This window comes from Carlito syrichta, unplaced genomic scaffold (genome assembly GCF_000164805.1).
Source record: "Carlito syrichta isolate Samal-C Ts95f unplaced genomic scaffold, Tarsius_syrichta-2.0.1 Scaffold305228, whole genome shotgun sequence".
NCBI classification, from domain to species: Eukaryota; Metazoa; Chordata; class Mammalia; order Primates; family Tarsiidae; genus Carlito; species Carlito syrichta.
The window spans coordinates 702373-718017 of NW_007249324.1; positions in this window are offsets into that span (position 1 = coordinate 702373).

Below are 15645 nucleotides of genomic sequence, written 5' to 3' on the forward strand. Positions count from 1 at the left end.
TGGGTGACAGAATGAGACTCCAACTCAAAACTAAAAAATAAAAATAGAAAAATTTTAAAAAGAGAGGAAGGAACAGGAGCATTGTCACAGTGGAGAAGGAACTCTGGTGAAGTTTTCCTGGGCAATTTCTGCTAAAACTGGCTAACTTTCTCCAAATACTCTCATAATAAACAGATGTGTGATGGTCCTCTGGCCCTCCAGAAAGTCAACAAGCAAAATGCCTTAAGCATCCCAAGAAACCACTGATGTGAGCTTTGTTCTTGACAGTCTGCTTTTGCTTTGACTGGACTTTAGGGTCATGGCAATGCAACCTGCCTGGAGTCAGTTCTCAGAAAGAGATAGGCAGGTTCTAGATGAGAGGTCCTTTGTTCCTGAATAGTCTAGGATGTTCTGCCCTAAACCATGCTTGACTCTTTCTGAACACACTGGAAACTTTTTCATCTGAGAGCCTGTGACCACTTCCAGTATGTCCTTGACCACACTGTGTTATAAATGCTTAAGGATAGAAGAGATCTATCCTTAGAAGGGCAAGGACTGTATCTTTGCATCTGTGGATATCCAGCACTAGGCAGTGTGTCCGAACCCTAGTGAGTAGTCTGTTGTTATTGAATGAGGAAATGAACAAATAAATTAATCAAAGCAAATCGATGGCGGAAAGTCATACTGAACCTGAAACAACCAAAGCATCTGCAGATGTTTAGAATTCAAAAATATCATTCATTTGGAGCCTGAAGTTTACTGACTGCATTTTCAAGTTTTGTCACAGTGTTTTATTATCTATTCAGTTGCACTTATGATAGTGCTAAAATACTAAAATTAAAATAAGACAAATGACTAGAACAGAATAAAATGCTTTTAAAAGACATGAACTATATAGACTATAACAAATTATACATCCTCTTTAAACCTCAGTTTTCTCACCTGCCAAATGGAAATAATAATAACTTACTAATTTACAATCTTTATCAAAGATTTCATCAAGTTATATATATATACATATTATACATATATATATATAATAGTTTAAGCTTGAAAAATGAGAGCACTATGTAATTATAATTAAAATTAAAGTTACTCCCTCAGAACATCCGAAACTAGTTAGTTACCTGTTCTTACATAATATATAATTAGGATACTTATTAAAAATTTAGTTCTGTTGCACAGCATAATGGTTCCTAATTCATTTGTTTATAAAAATAGATGTAGCTAGAGATAACTATCTAACAGGCTTGCTAAAAAGCATCTAGTTACACAGTGGTAGAAGACAATGCATATTAATGAAGCTGAAAAACAATAATCTGTTTTCAAGGAAAGAAAAAAAAGGAAAGAAAGAGCAATAGTAGTTAGCATTTAGTAAATGTTTGTGATATACCGAACACTTTGCTAACATATTCCATTTCATACCATCCCCATAACCACTCTACCTTATCACCTGATTTTAGAGAAGAAACCAGTGCTTAGGGAAGTTAAGCTATCGGACCCAAATCACATAATCAGCAAGTGATGAAGTTTATCCCAGTCCTGGAATGTAAACTTCATTGTAATTTGCCGCTAAGAAATCAAAGAGATGGAATAAAAAACAAAACATGTAAATTAGTGCCATCATTGTTATAACCTGTTTTTGTGGGGGTTTTTTGGTGACTTTTAAAAATAGTTTGATTGCAACTCTGAGCCCATTGAACTGAGTTTCCGAGCCTTAGGAGTCTGAAAAGTGGCAACTTGAGAAGAATATTTTGATTTGGGAAGGTCTTTTAAAAAAGCATACGTGTATGTATTCACTGCTTCTGGAAGTGAAATCATATCATTTAAAGATGTTTCCTCAAACCACATATTTGCTTATTTTGAAAGGTGTTACCTTAAATTAATTTTAATTTTTACTTATGTAATACATGTACATGATATAAAATCAAGTACTATTAAAAAGTCACAAGCCAGGCACGGTGGCTCATGCCTGTAATCTCAGCACTTTGGGAGGCAGTGGTGAGAGGATTGCCTCAGCCCAAATGATCAAGACCAGCCTGGGCAACTTGGCAAGATCTTGTCTCTACAATAAATAAAAAAATTAGCCAGGTGTGGTGGCATGGGCCTATGGTCTCAGCTACTTGGAAGGCTGAGGTAGAAGGATCACCTGAGCCCAGCAGGTCAAGGCTGTGGTAGCAGTGATAGTGCCACTGCGCTCTAGCCTGGATGACAGAGTGAGACTCAAACTCAAGAAAAGAAAAAAAAAACCAAAAACTCCTGTCTTCCTTCTATCTCCCTCACGCCACAAGCCCTCATCAAATCCTATGCTCAAAGCAACCACTTTCAGTTGTTCCTTCTAGTTATGAATCACATTTGAAATATATAAGCCGGGCTGGGTGGCTCAGCCTGTAATCCCGCACCTTTGGGAGGCTGAGGTGAGTGGATTGCCTGAGCCTGCGGGTTTGAGACCCGCCTGGGCAGGCGAGACCTCATCTCTACAATAAATTTTTAAAAAATTAGCCGGGCGTGGTAGCGCACACCTGTAATTCCAGCTACTTGGAAGGCTGAGGCGGAAGGATCACCGGAGTCCAGCAGGTCGAGGCTGCGGTGGCCAGGAGTGGCCACTGCACTCCAATCCAGGTGAAAGAATGAGACTCCAACTCAAAATAAAAAAAAAAAATATATATATATATACATATTTTTATATATAACCTATTGCTTTCTTTCTTATTATACATGATGTGGATAATGTTGAGATTTCTTATACCACTTCACCTTCCAAAAAAAATACAGGAGCCAGGTATGGTGGCTCAAGCCTATAATCCTAGCACTTTGGGAGGCCGAGGAAAGAGGATTGCCTGAGCCTAGGGTTCCAGACCAGCCTGGGCAACTTGGTGGGGCCTTGTCTCTGCAATATATCAAAAAATTAGCTGGGCGTGGTGGCACATGCTTGTAGTTCCAGTTACTTGGAAGGCTGAGGTGAAAGGATTGCCTGAACCCAATGGGTTGAGGCTGTGGTGGCCATGAGCATGCCACTGCACTCCAACCTGGGCAACAGAGTGAGACTCCAACTCAAAAAAAAAAAAAAAAAGAAAAGACACAATGGTCTCTCCTTCCATCCAATATAAATATATCAAAATTTTCACTTAAGTCAGCAACTGCTAGTCACTGTATTATGACCACATAAGTACTGTTTCCTACCAAGTCAAGTGGTGCATTTTGACTATATTTCCTCTTTGTTTGTTCTAAAGTTATTCATTTCCTTGACATGACATTGTTTTAGTTCTCTGTGTACTTATTGCTACATTTTCCCCAAATGCTATAACAGATTTTTCAAATGCTTATCCACTTTTCTAAAGATGTATGCACATCAAATACCTATTTCATCATTTTTTTCGTGACGTTCTCCCTCCCAAGCCTCCTGTTTCAGTCTGGATTTGTTAATCTCCCTAAAGCTAATATCCATTTGTCATTCTTCCCTTCACCATTCTCTCGGGTTGGATTCTATTTCCTGGATCCCATGACTACTTATTTCTTGGTTTACTTTCTGGTTCGACTTTGCCCTCTCCTATTCTTTCATTATGATTTTGATAGGTTTCTGGAGAGAGGACAGAGAAACACATGTGTTTCATCTGCTATACTTAACAAGAAGTCCCTAAATCACATTATCTTCAGAGTCTGTTTACATTGAGGTAGCCTTTGATAATGAGATTAGACTTGCTGTCTTTATTGATTTTTTTTTTTAAGCCATGGTGACTATAACCGCAACTGAAAATTACTACCACCAACAGTTAACATCTAAACGGAATAGATAATGTATATAATTTGATCATTATGGACACTTGCAATACAGTTATATACTTTCCCAGTGGCCTGTAGCTGACCGAAGTAAAGAAAAAGCATTTCAGGCTATTTTTCAGTATCTATATAGGAAATTTTATTCTTTCCAGTACAATCTTTTTCTTCAATCCATAAAGATTTTGTTGCAGTCACTGTTTTTTTCTTTAAAGAAATACAGCAGAGTTAATTTTCTCATTTAAAAATATAGCACCATATATACTCCAAAATAGTTATAATTTTACAACAGGTTTTTAATTAATAATTAAGTAGAGATTCAGCTATTAGATAGGAATATAAAAAACCAGACATATCAAGATCAGAATCTTCAACAAAAGAAAAGGCTTTTAGTTTCTATAATAGGTAAAGGTCTAGAAAAGAATTCTTTTCCCTATGACTAACAGTGAAGAAAAATTCAATTGAATCCTTCCTCCTCACCAGTAATAACATTAAGTGAGTCTACTGTACATGGGGAAGGGAGGGGTATGAAGAAGGGATGTTTAAATGACTATTATCTAAATAAATCTACCAAGTTCTTGTAGGAGCACGGTATAGGTGTTGTACATAGAAATAATGTAGATTATCTTAAGAGTTGACAATCTAAGACAGCAATCATAATCCACATGGAGGTACAGGCTATTGAAATAATGAAATGAGAAAAGACATTTTATACTACACAGCCTTTAATCCTTCTTATTTTGGTTCCATTCTGAACTCATGTAATAATAAATTAAAACCAAATTTTTGAAATTACATTATCCATGACATCACATATAAAAAAAACTAATCATGTCTATTTGACAGTATGGTATTTATCTTTAATCAGCAAGGTCAGTTTACCATTTAACTTTAAAGCCATCAATGTGTAAAGATACATATTGCAGTAATCATGAAAGGGACAGTAAGAGGAAAAAACTCTACTCAGAAAAATTTAATGTGTGGAAGCATGAGGAGAGAACAACTTTAAGTTATATAATATGTACTAATATCTTTTTCTTCCTTTTTTTCTTCAGGTCCAATATAAGAGAAATCATTTCTTCTTCAATTAAAACTTTGAAGTGGTAAAGTATTTCTTTCCTTTGGAGATAAAGGGAGGAGACTACCAGCTTGTCACCAAGTAATGTGTGTTTAGTAATCACTGTAGCCATAATTGCAATTGTTGAGTCAAATAACCATAATCACAGTTGCCCGGTGACCAAATTATGAGTGTGTTTCTTGTCTTTCTCATCAGGGTATCTTTTTTGTACATTTCCTGTTGTTTGAAATGACTTCATTAACAGAGTTTTGGGGGGTTGTTTTGCCTTCACTTTGTTGACTACTAGCAGGATCTAATTGTGAGACCAGTATTGTGGGTTTGTTAAATTACTGAAATCTACAACTTAATTCAAGATATATCATCTGTTTTCTAAGTGACCACTTAGAATGTTCTTTTTGCCAGTCTTACCAAGTATCGTAAGTTTTGACTATGCTTCTTCTACTTGATTTTGAGTGTGTCATAGGTAGTGTTCAGTCCGGATAGTTCTTAGTGCTGAAAAAAGTTTGTCATCTAGTGTTGTTGAATAGTCTTTACCTCCTTCCTCCTAACATGGATAGCCAACGAAAAGATGGAATGTCTACCACATAAAAACATTGAGCTTCTAGGCCAGGTGCAGTAGTTCATGCCTGTAACCCCAGCACTTTGGGAGACTGAGGCACGAGGGTTGTTTGAGCCCAGGAGTTTGAGACCAGCCCGGCTAACATAGTATTTTTATCTCCTCAAAAATTAAATTTTTAAAAAAATTAACTGGGCACGGTGGCATGTACCTGTAGTCCTAGCTACTCAGAAGGCTGAGGTAGGAAGATTGCTTGAGCTCAGGAGCTCACTGATAAGGTAAGCCATGACCATGTCACTACACTCTATCTTATGTGAGATGGTGAGATCCTGTTTACAAAAAGAATACATTTAACTTGTAGCAATTTTATTATGAATTCCCACATCCAGTTAGAATGTATAGGGGCCCAAAAAAATCTGTGTGGACTAATGTTAAGGTAGAACCTATGTTCTCTGCCTCCTAGCATGTGCTTTTATATAATCTCCCCTTGAGTGGGGGCAGAATCTGTGATTTGCTTTGAACAAAGAGAATATGACAAAGGTGATGAGAATCACTCCTGGAGTTACAGTACATTCTGTTAGACTCCATCTTAGTAACATTCTCTCTCTAGACACCTTTCTTATTGGCTGAACAAAGTAAGCAGACATGGCATGAAATTGGGACAGTCTCTAGGAACTGAGGGCAGCCTCTAACTGACAGTAAAAATATGGGACCTTTGGTCTTACAGTTGCAAGGAAATGAATTATAACAAACTGAGTGATGATCTTAGAAATTTGTTCTCCTTAGTCAAACCTCTCCATGAGGTGTGACCCAGTCAAATGTTTGATTTCAGTCTAACTCCACCAAGCCATGCTGGAATAGAAGCTACAAGATAATAAATGTGGATTGTCAGGCTAGGCGCAGTGGCTCAAGCCTGTGATCCCAGCACTTTGAGAGGCCGAGGAAAGAAGATTGCTTGAGCCCGGGGTTTCCAGACCAGCCTGGGCAACTTGGTGAGACCTCGTCTCTACAATAAATCAAAAATTTAGCCAGACATGGTGGTGCGTGCCTGTAGTTCCAGCTACTTGGAAGGCTGAGGCAGAAGGATCCCCTGAGCCCTGCAGGTCGAGGTTGTGGTGGCTGTGAGCATGCCACTGCACTTCAGCCTGGGCGGCAGTGAGACTCCAACTCAAAAATAAATAAATAAATAAATGTAGATTGTTTTAATCTTCTAAATTTCTGTTAATTTATTACACAGCAGTAGAAATCTAACATACCTTTACCCCAATGAATGTAATAAAAAAAATTCAAAATGGAAGTACAGAAATCATATTTTTATGGTACTAGTGGAAAACAGTGAATGCAAGGAAGCCTTGATGGACTAAATTCCAGAGAAAGACAAGCTCTTTGCAGGTGGTCTCATGGAGAGAGTACCTGATCTGTGTGTGGGTGAGTGGAGGGTCAGGCCTGCCAGATACTGGAAGATCTTTTAGAATCAAGAAGACTTTAGTGTGGCAGAGCTGCTCTAATGATATTCATTGAAATGATACCATGCAATAATTATTTACTTATTTAATTTTTTTTTTTTGAGTTGGAGTCTCACTCTGTCGCCCAGGCTAAAGTGCAGTGGCATGCTCACTGCCACTACAGCCTTGACCTGCTGGGTTCAGGCGATCCTTCCGTCTCAGCCTTCCAAGTATCTGGAACAACAGGCACATGCCACCATGTCCAGCTAATTTTTGTGAGTTATTGTAGAGACGAGGTCTCACCAAGTTGCCCAGGCTGGTCTTGAACTCCGGGCTCGGGCAATCCTCTCACCTCAGCCTCACAAATTGCTGGACTTACAGGCTGAGCCACCATGCCCGGCCCCATGCAATAATTATTAAACCTTTCAATAATCTGCCATTCTATATGTGATGCCAATAAATGATGCCAATAAATCATATGACCTTATATTTGTATAATAATACACTTTGATATATGTCACCCCCTCCGCCGTTTTGCAGATGACAAATTGGAGGCACAGAGTTACATGGTATGCCTAAGACCGCATAACCATTTGTAAATGACAGAGCCAAGATCTGAACTCCAAGTCACAGAGCCTGAATTTAGTTCTCTTTCTACCAAAGCACAGCTGTATTCATATATCATGCAGTCTCTACCCATTTGGGCTTCTATTTTATTCTAGGGTTCTATTATAACTGCCAGGGCTATGTTGGCCACTGTTTTCTTTTCTTTTCTTCTTTTTTCAGTCAGAGTCTCACTCTGTTGCCTGGCTGGAGTGCAGTGGCACACTCATGGCCACCACAGCCTCCACCTGCTGGGCTCAGGTGATCCTTCCACCTTAGCCTTCCAAGTAGCTGGAATTACAGGTGTGCACCAACATGCCCATCTACTTTTTTTTGGTTTATTGTAGAGAGGAGGTCTCACCAAGTTGCCCAGGCTGGTCTTGAACCCCTGGACTCAGGCAATCCTCTCACCTCAGCTTCCCAAAGTGCTGGGATTACAGGTTTGAGCCACTGCACCCGGAGGCCACTGCTTTCATTAGGTGTTCCCCAGAGTTCTTCAGAAAGCAGACTCAGAGATAGAGAATGCTAAGTAAGAACATTAAAGAGTGCCTTCAGAGTCAATGCCTGTAAGGGAAGGAAGAGGGACTGGACAGGGAAAAGTTGCTGAAATTCAGTCATGACAAAGCTTCAGTTGACCTCACAGGCATCTCTGAAGCTGGGATGCTTTTGGAAGCTGGGATGCTTTTGGAAGATGTGATTTGGAGAGAAGCCTAGACCTTTATCCCATGCATCCACTAGTCCTTTATTACAGACTGTTCTTGTGAAGGAAGTATGAACTTGGTTGTGGCAGCTCTCTTAATTCCTGGATAAGTCAACCACTTCCCAGAAGCTTGGAATAAATCATTCCATCCTGGAAGCGAATCAGAGCTTCACAGTGAAGCATCTACTATCCTGGTTTGCCATGGATATTAGCCATGATGATTCATTTTACTTTAGGCTCTCCCAACATTTTGGCCCCTGCTATCAGACTTCCGTGCAAGGATCCTCTTTATGGAAGTTTACTCTTATAGATAATAGACTATATTAATAGGAATAGCTAGGCACAGTGGCTCACATCTATAATCCTAGCACTTTGGGAGGCAAAGATAAGAGATAGTTTGAGACCAAAAGTTTGAGACCAGCCTGGGCAACATAGCAAGACTCCATCTCTACAAAAAAAAAAAAAAAAAAAACTCAAGAAGGAAATTACCACACCAAGGGTAAATATTGATGATGAAGAAAAAGTGATGTGTAGGATAGTACCATGGTGAAGGAAGTCTACCTTGCCATGGTGACCCACAAAGCATTAGTCTGGCTGACAGAATTTTAAGAACAATTAGAATCGCTAAGTGCTAAAATATATTTGCTAATTGCTAAAATATCAAGACTTCACGAAAAAATAAATAAGAAAGAAAGAAAAGAAAAAAAAAAGAAAAAGTCCAAATCTCCAGTTATTCTTAAAGAATCAGAAGAGCACACATGAACCTACAGTCTTTCGGCAAAAGTCTAGTGCTAGCTGCTCCCTTTAAGTGGACATGGAGTTAATTACTCACTTATCTTACTTGCTTCTCTCATGGAAATATTGGAGAATTGTCAGCTCTTACTAAAAGACTGGCCGGGAAGACGAAGAGAGAAGCTGCTATGAAGCCCATCTGCTCTCAGGCATACTCTTGATAGTGAGTCCTTAATCAAATGGTCCTCAACTTCAGCTGCGAGTTAGACTTATCTCTCAAAACTCTCTTGGGACACTTTCAAAAACCCCAAGACCCAGGCCATATGCCAGACTCATTAAATCAGTCACTGAGAGTCAGGGCCAGAAAGTAAGATTCTCCAAAGAATATGAGGTTTTCAAAAATTTGTATTTATTTATTTATTTTGAGTCAGGGTCTCACTCTGTCACTCAGGCTAGAGTGCAGTGGGATCACCTCAGCTCACTGTAGACTCTACCTTCTGGGGTCAAGTGATTCTCCCACCACAACCTCCTGAGTAGCTGAAACTACAGGTGCACATCACCACACCCAGCTAATTTTTTTTAAACTTTTTTGTAGAATCAATGTCTCACTATGTAGCCCAATTGGTGGCTTGAACTCCTGGGCTCAAGCAATTCTCCTGCCTTAGCCTCCCAAAGTGCTGGAATTACAGAGTATTGCACCTGGCCTATATTTCCTGTATTCTTTAATTTGTGTTTTGAGTGTCTTCTTAAGAATTCTGTTTGCTGTTTGGTGGCTCCAAGATCTGTTTCTTGAAAGTGCCCCAAATATACCTCCAGAATAATTTAAAATTTTGGAGCTAAAAATTAGAATTAGTACTTTTCTATCAGGATTATTAGGATAATTAAAGACATACATACATATGCAACCCAATAACTAGTTTAAAAAAATAAATAAACAGACCAGGTACAGTGACTCACACCTGTAATCCTAACACTATGGGAGGTAGAGGTGAGAGGATTACCTGAGCCCAGGGGTTCAAGAACAGCCTGGGCAAATTGGCTAGACCTCATCTCTACAATAAATCAAAAAATTCACTGGGCATGGTGGCACGCATCTGTGGCTCCAGCTACTTGGAAGACTGAGGCGGAAGGATTATATGAGCCTAGGAGGTCAAGACTGCGGTAGTCATGAGCATGCCATTAAAAACCTGGGCAACAGAGTGAGACACTGACTCAAAAAAAAAAAAAATAATACCGATGAACCTTTAACTTGTCTCTACCAATTCCAACTCAAAGATGCAGAGTTTGACCAGAACCATCCCAGTCACCAACCAATGTAAAATCATTTGATTTCTCTACAATCAAGCTTCAGTGACAGATCCAAACCATTAAAGTTGAATTAGTAGAAGTTGCCACTTTCAAACACAAATTATTTTCTTATGTCCACGTTTAATTTGGGAAGTCAACAGATCAGTCCTTATTTGGAAGGAAACCTAACTAGGATCCACCAACTGAAGTCGCTTGTCCTCAGCCACGCACTGCTGGCTTCTGGCTATGCAAATACACGCATGTGCATAGCCAACAAAAATTATGGCTCGCAATTTGACACTATTGTTTTATTAACAAATACAATTCAAAGTAGAATAATTAAATAGGGACACGTAGTAAAATAAACATTCCAATGACCTTTTAAACTGAAAAGTTCTGCTTTACAAACAAAGGGGAGAACAATGCAATTACATGATAGTGCTTGTACAGACTTGCTGAATTTGTGATGAAGCCTTGGCCAGCCAGGAAGTCATTTCATCTCTTATGGCCCAGAAAAGGTTGAAAAGAAGAGGACAGCTGTAGTGTCCCGACTTTGAGACTCACTGGTAAATGGAGTGACAGATGTAGAGCCAGTGTCCCAAAGTGGGCAGGACCTGGTTCGCAACAAACAAAAGAGGGTGACAGTCTCAGAGCCCATTTACTTCAATAAATTTTTTTTTAGGCCAGCTGTCCTTTTTATACAGACGATACTGGTATACAGCCATATTTACTGATTAGGCCCTAGAACACCGTCTTGCCTGAAAATTCAAACAAAATGCCAACACAGTTTTTCCCTAGATCATCATTATTACCATTTTATTCTATCTGTAACTTACAAGGTATACGGTGTAGGCTACTGCTCTTTCTACAGCTTTAGTGCCCATCTCAAATAAGAAAGGCTGCTCTAAGGTTTTTCTTAGGTTTACCCATCAAAAATCTGAAAAGTGAAAATTTTAATCTCTAAAATGTCTCACGTCTGTTAGACGTATCTTCTTTTGTTTTTGAGTTGGAGTCTCACTCTTGCCCAGACTGAAGTGCAGTGGCTGCTCCCGGCCACCGCAGCCTCGACCTGCTGGGCTCCGGCGATCCTTCCGCCTCAGCCTTCCAAGTAGCTGGAACTACAGGCATGCGCTACCACGCCCAGCTATTTATTTATTTATTTATTTATTTGTTGTAGAGATGAGGTCTCGCTAAGTTGCCCAGGCGGGTCTCGAACCCGCAGACTCAGGCAATTCACTCACTTCAGCCTCCCAAAGCGCAGGATTACAGGCTGAGCCACTGAGCCCGGCCACGTATCTTCTTATAATGCACCAGAGATGCCTGGTTACCTCTTCTTCCCTATTGACCCAATGTAACTATGTATACACATCATTAAATACATATTTCTACTGTACATTGAGATGGTGACTTGCTGCTGCTTTCTTTTCTACCCAGGGACTGTTAACGTCTGGAAATTAGGCATCTATTGCTTATGTTTCTGTAGAGTAGGTACTCAATAAATAAGGCAATGTACATGTTATCTCATTGGGCCCTCAGAGCAGTGTTGTGGAGTTGGCAGGAATGGTCACATCCCTATTGTATAAATAAACAAACTGAGTCTCAGGCGGATTAAGCTATGTGTCATCTAATGTAATACAGAAAATCAGTAAAAATGAACTAGAAACCAATTTTCTTAATTTATAGTTTGGCGGTCATTTTGTTATATTCCAAAACTGCTCTAAATGTATGAAAAAGCATATCCAGTCAGGCACAGTGACATGCTCCTGTAATCCCAGCACTTTGGGAGATCGAGGCAGGAGGATTGTGAGTCAAGGAGTTTGAGCCAGCCTAGGTGATATAGCAAGACCTCCTCTCTACAAAAGTAAACAATAAAAAATAAATTAGTCCGGTGTGGTGGTGTATACCTGTAGTCCTGGCTACTCAGTGATCATGCCACTGCACTCCAGCCTGGGCAACAGAGTGAGATCTCAACTCAAAAATAAAAACAAAAACAAAAACAAAACAACAACAAAAAAGAAAAAGCCTATCAATTTTATTTAGAAATTTTGTTGTTCTCAATTTCTTTTCATTAATCAATAATAGAAAATTTTCCACAGACAGAAATTATAACCACCAATAGTTGTCAGAAAACATGTATGAGAGTTTAGATTGTACACTTTTGGCACTTAAGTTCTGATTAAACCAATTCATATTGCAGTTCTTTAATAAGATGAACACAACCATTGTTTTTTGCTTTGCTTTAAAAAAGTAGGTTTACAATATGAAGACTTTATTGATATATGGTACAAAGATTCATATTTTAAAATGTGAACTACATAAGAATAAAAGAAAACATTAAATTACATCTAAAGTAATCAAAGTAATTCTGACCCAAGAAGGTAATTATATTTATAAAATGAAATGTTCCCGCTAATTTTTACGTAAAGCTGTATGAATTTCACACTTAACAAACTGTAAAAATTCATCTACATTTATTCATATGATGTTTTAAGCTCCAGGAATTTCATGCAGTTAGAAGCTGACTTCCTATAGGAGAAAGGATAATGTTAATGAGTGAATATTAAATATAAGACTAACACTACAGAGGTAAATATGTAATTATATACATTTCCCAAAGTGGGATAAATCACACATTGAGTTATGTCATAATTCAAGGACTTGTAAGAAACAAGAAGATGTACTTGATAGCCTTTGGCTAATTACTTTTAATTAATATATCTATATTTTAAAATTAATTATGTAAAGATATTCAATACAGAAAAAATATGAATCTTTAAAGCTATTAGAAGGCCATCATTGGAAAGATAAGAGGCTTTCCTTCTTCTACCTACCCATAAAGGCTAAGTCTAGACACTCATAATTATACCAATCAATTGGCCATTTTGGCTAAATTATGTAAATTGTCTATATACACTTCTCAAAGTACATAACTGCCAATGGTATTTTCACATTGGTCAAGTCTACACTAGCTAGCAAAATGAAATGGATAATTAAGACAATTATTCTGATAACTTAGATCAAACATTAAGGGAAAAGTAGAATTTTTTTTTGGACTGGATTAAAACATAAATGCACTATTTGTGTTTTATAAGTATATCAAAATGGTTTTGTTCCTTCAATTGTTTTGGCATCTGATTATATAGCAATTTCTTAATCAGAATCTCGGGATCTAAAATTCCCAAGTTGCCTATGTAACAGAATTGTATTTTAGAATTGTTTATACTAGTACTGGCTTAAATTTCATTTCCTGAGTTTATAGACAACACTGATAAAATTCATGAAGGTTCTGAACACAAAAAATAAAGCCATAGAAATGCATTTTAAAACTCAACAATAAAAATGTATTCTTTATTCTCCTTTGATCAAGAGAAGCATGCTTAACTACTTAGGAGTGAAGTGCAGTGACATCTATAACTTCCTTTAAATTGATAGAGAGGTAAGGTAAGCAAACGTATGTGTTAATATACAAATAATCAAACAAATCATTAAATTCCACACTCACCTACCTATCCAGATCTAATATATTCATATGCAAATGTTTCTATGTCTATCTACCTACCTATTAATCTAGAGAGAAAAATCTAAGCAATTGTCACAAAACTTCAACAATTGGTGAAACTAGGTGAAAAGAGTATGGGTGTTCTTTAAAATTAAATGTTTCATTGCACCATTATTTCAACTTTTCTGTAGGTTTGAAAATTTTCAAAATAAAAAGTTGGAGAAAATGTACATTTGAAGCTTTATATAAAATAACTAGTAAATATTCAGTATCCATCAAATCCCCATGAATATGATAGCCCTGAGACTGAAAATCCCGTAGTACCTCATTTCTTAAAACCATACTGTGAAATCTATACTAAAAGATTCCTTCCAATAGGCCTTAAGTGAGCACTTTAAAATATTCCCAAGGTTTCCCATGCAGGGTATAGTTAAAGAGCATTCCACTTGAGATCCTTGCCTGAAAGGCCCTATAGAATTGCAAAGTATCATTATTAAGCAAATGTTCCTGGGCCCTTGGGTGGTTCACTTAAAACACATTTCACTGTATTGAATATTCAATGCCAAAAGCACACTGTTCAGTGTTAAGATTTGCAATTTAAACCCAGTTGGGAGAAGTAAAAGGTTCTTGTAATTTGCCTATACTGTATTGCATTGATGCAGTAGCTTTCATTGATAATTAAGTTCCAAAAATATGAGTTAGATTGTGTGAACAATGGAGGAAAGCTAACCTTTCTATTACAGCTTTAGCTCTTGACTTCTTGTATTTAAGATTACAGATGCTCCATTAAATCGATTTTGTGTTTAATCTCCTCTTGAAAAACAGTGAGTGCAAGTCCCCAACTTTCTTCCCTTTGAGAGAACCCAAGTATTTGACAATGAAAACGACAAGGCTCAAACTCCACCCACTGTGGGGGATAAGAAAAGTTTAGCGTGTCTCTTTTGGGGTTAGTTTTCCTCAACTAACTCTCACTAGATTAGAGTGTCAAAATATATTTCACATTAGATTTTCAAATAATTTTTTTTGGAGGAACCAGATTTGAGAGGACAGGGGTGCATTTTAAGTAACACCATGAATTATGTTCATCTTAAATACATAGATATGCTTTTTAAAAAAACATCCGATTTTTTCCCCAATTGTAAAATTGTGGCTTTTTAAGTAAAGTTTCATTTCAACCTCTTCTCTGCCTTTTGCTTAGTTACTTTGTTGTTTTTACATTTTTTTCAGTCTCTCAGGAAAATATAAAACAATAGAAATATCCAGAACATAGGAACGAATTTTAAAATATCGAATATTTACAAAGAGAAGGTGGGAAAGTGTCATTGTCAAGATGGAGTTCGTTACTGGATTCTATTTTGCATTTGTGCTGAGGTGGTGAGACCCACTGCCTAACCAGGGGAAATGGCCAGCTGGACTGTGACTTTCTCTGGCCGACACCTACACAGCCCGGCTTTCTCCGGCGCCAGCGGCGTTAGGGATTCCACTCCGGCGTTTGGTCCAACCTCTGGCGAGAAAATCCAGCCCACATTCACTGTAGAGCTTCCCTTCAAAAGAGGTAACTTGGCGATGGGAGCGCCAGCAGTGCTTTTGGGACCCCCGTGGGAGATCTTCTCCTCGCTGCATCATAAGGTTTGGTGGGGAGTGAACGGCCAGGCAGTGATTCTCAAAGTAGGGTACTCGGGTCAGCAGCATGGGCATCACCTGGAAACTTGTTGGATATGCAAACTACCAGGCCCCACCCGTGACCATCACCTGGGAACTTGTTAGAAATGCATACTACCAGGCCCCACCCCAGACCTGCTTCAGCAGACACTGTAGGATCGAGCCCAGCCATCTGCTTTTAACTAGTCCGTTGGGTGATCCTGATGTATAGTCGCTGACATGAAAACGAGAATACAAATTTCCTGGAAGATCTTTAAAGTCCAGTCAAGACCTGAGGGGGAGGCCGGCCAAGCAGGAGGTTCCGCTACCGCCGGGTGTGTGTGTGTG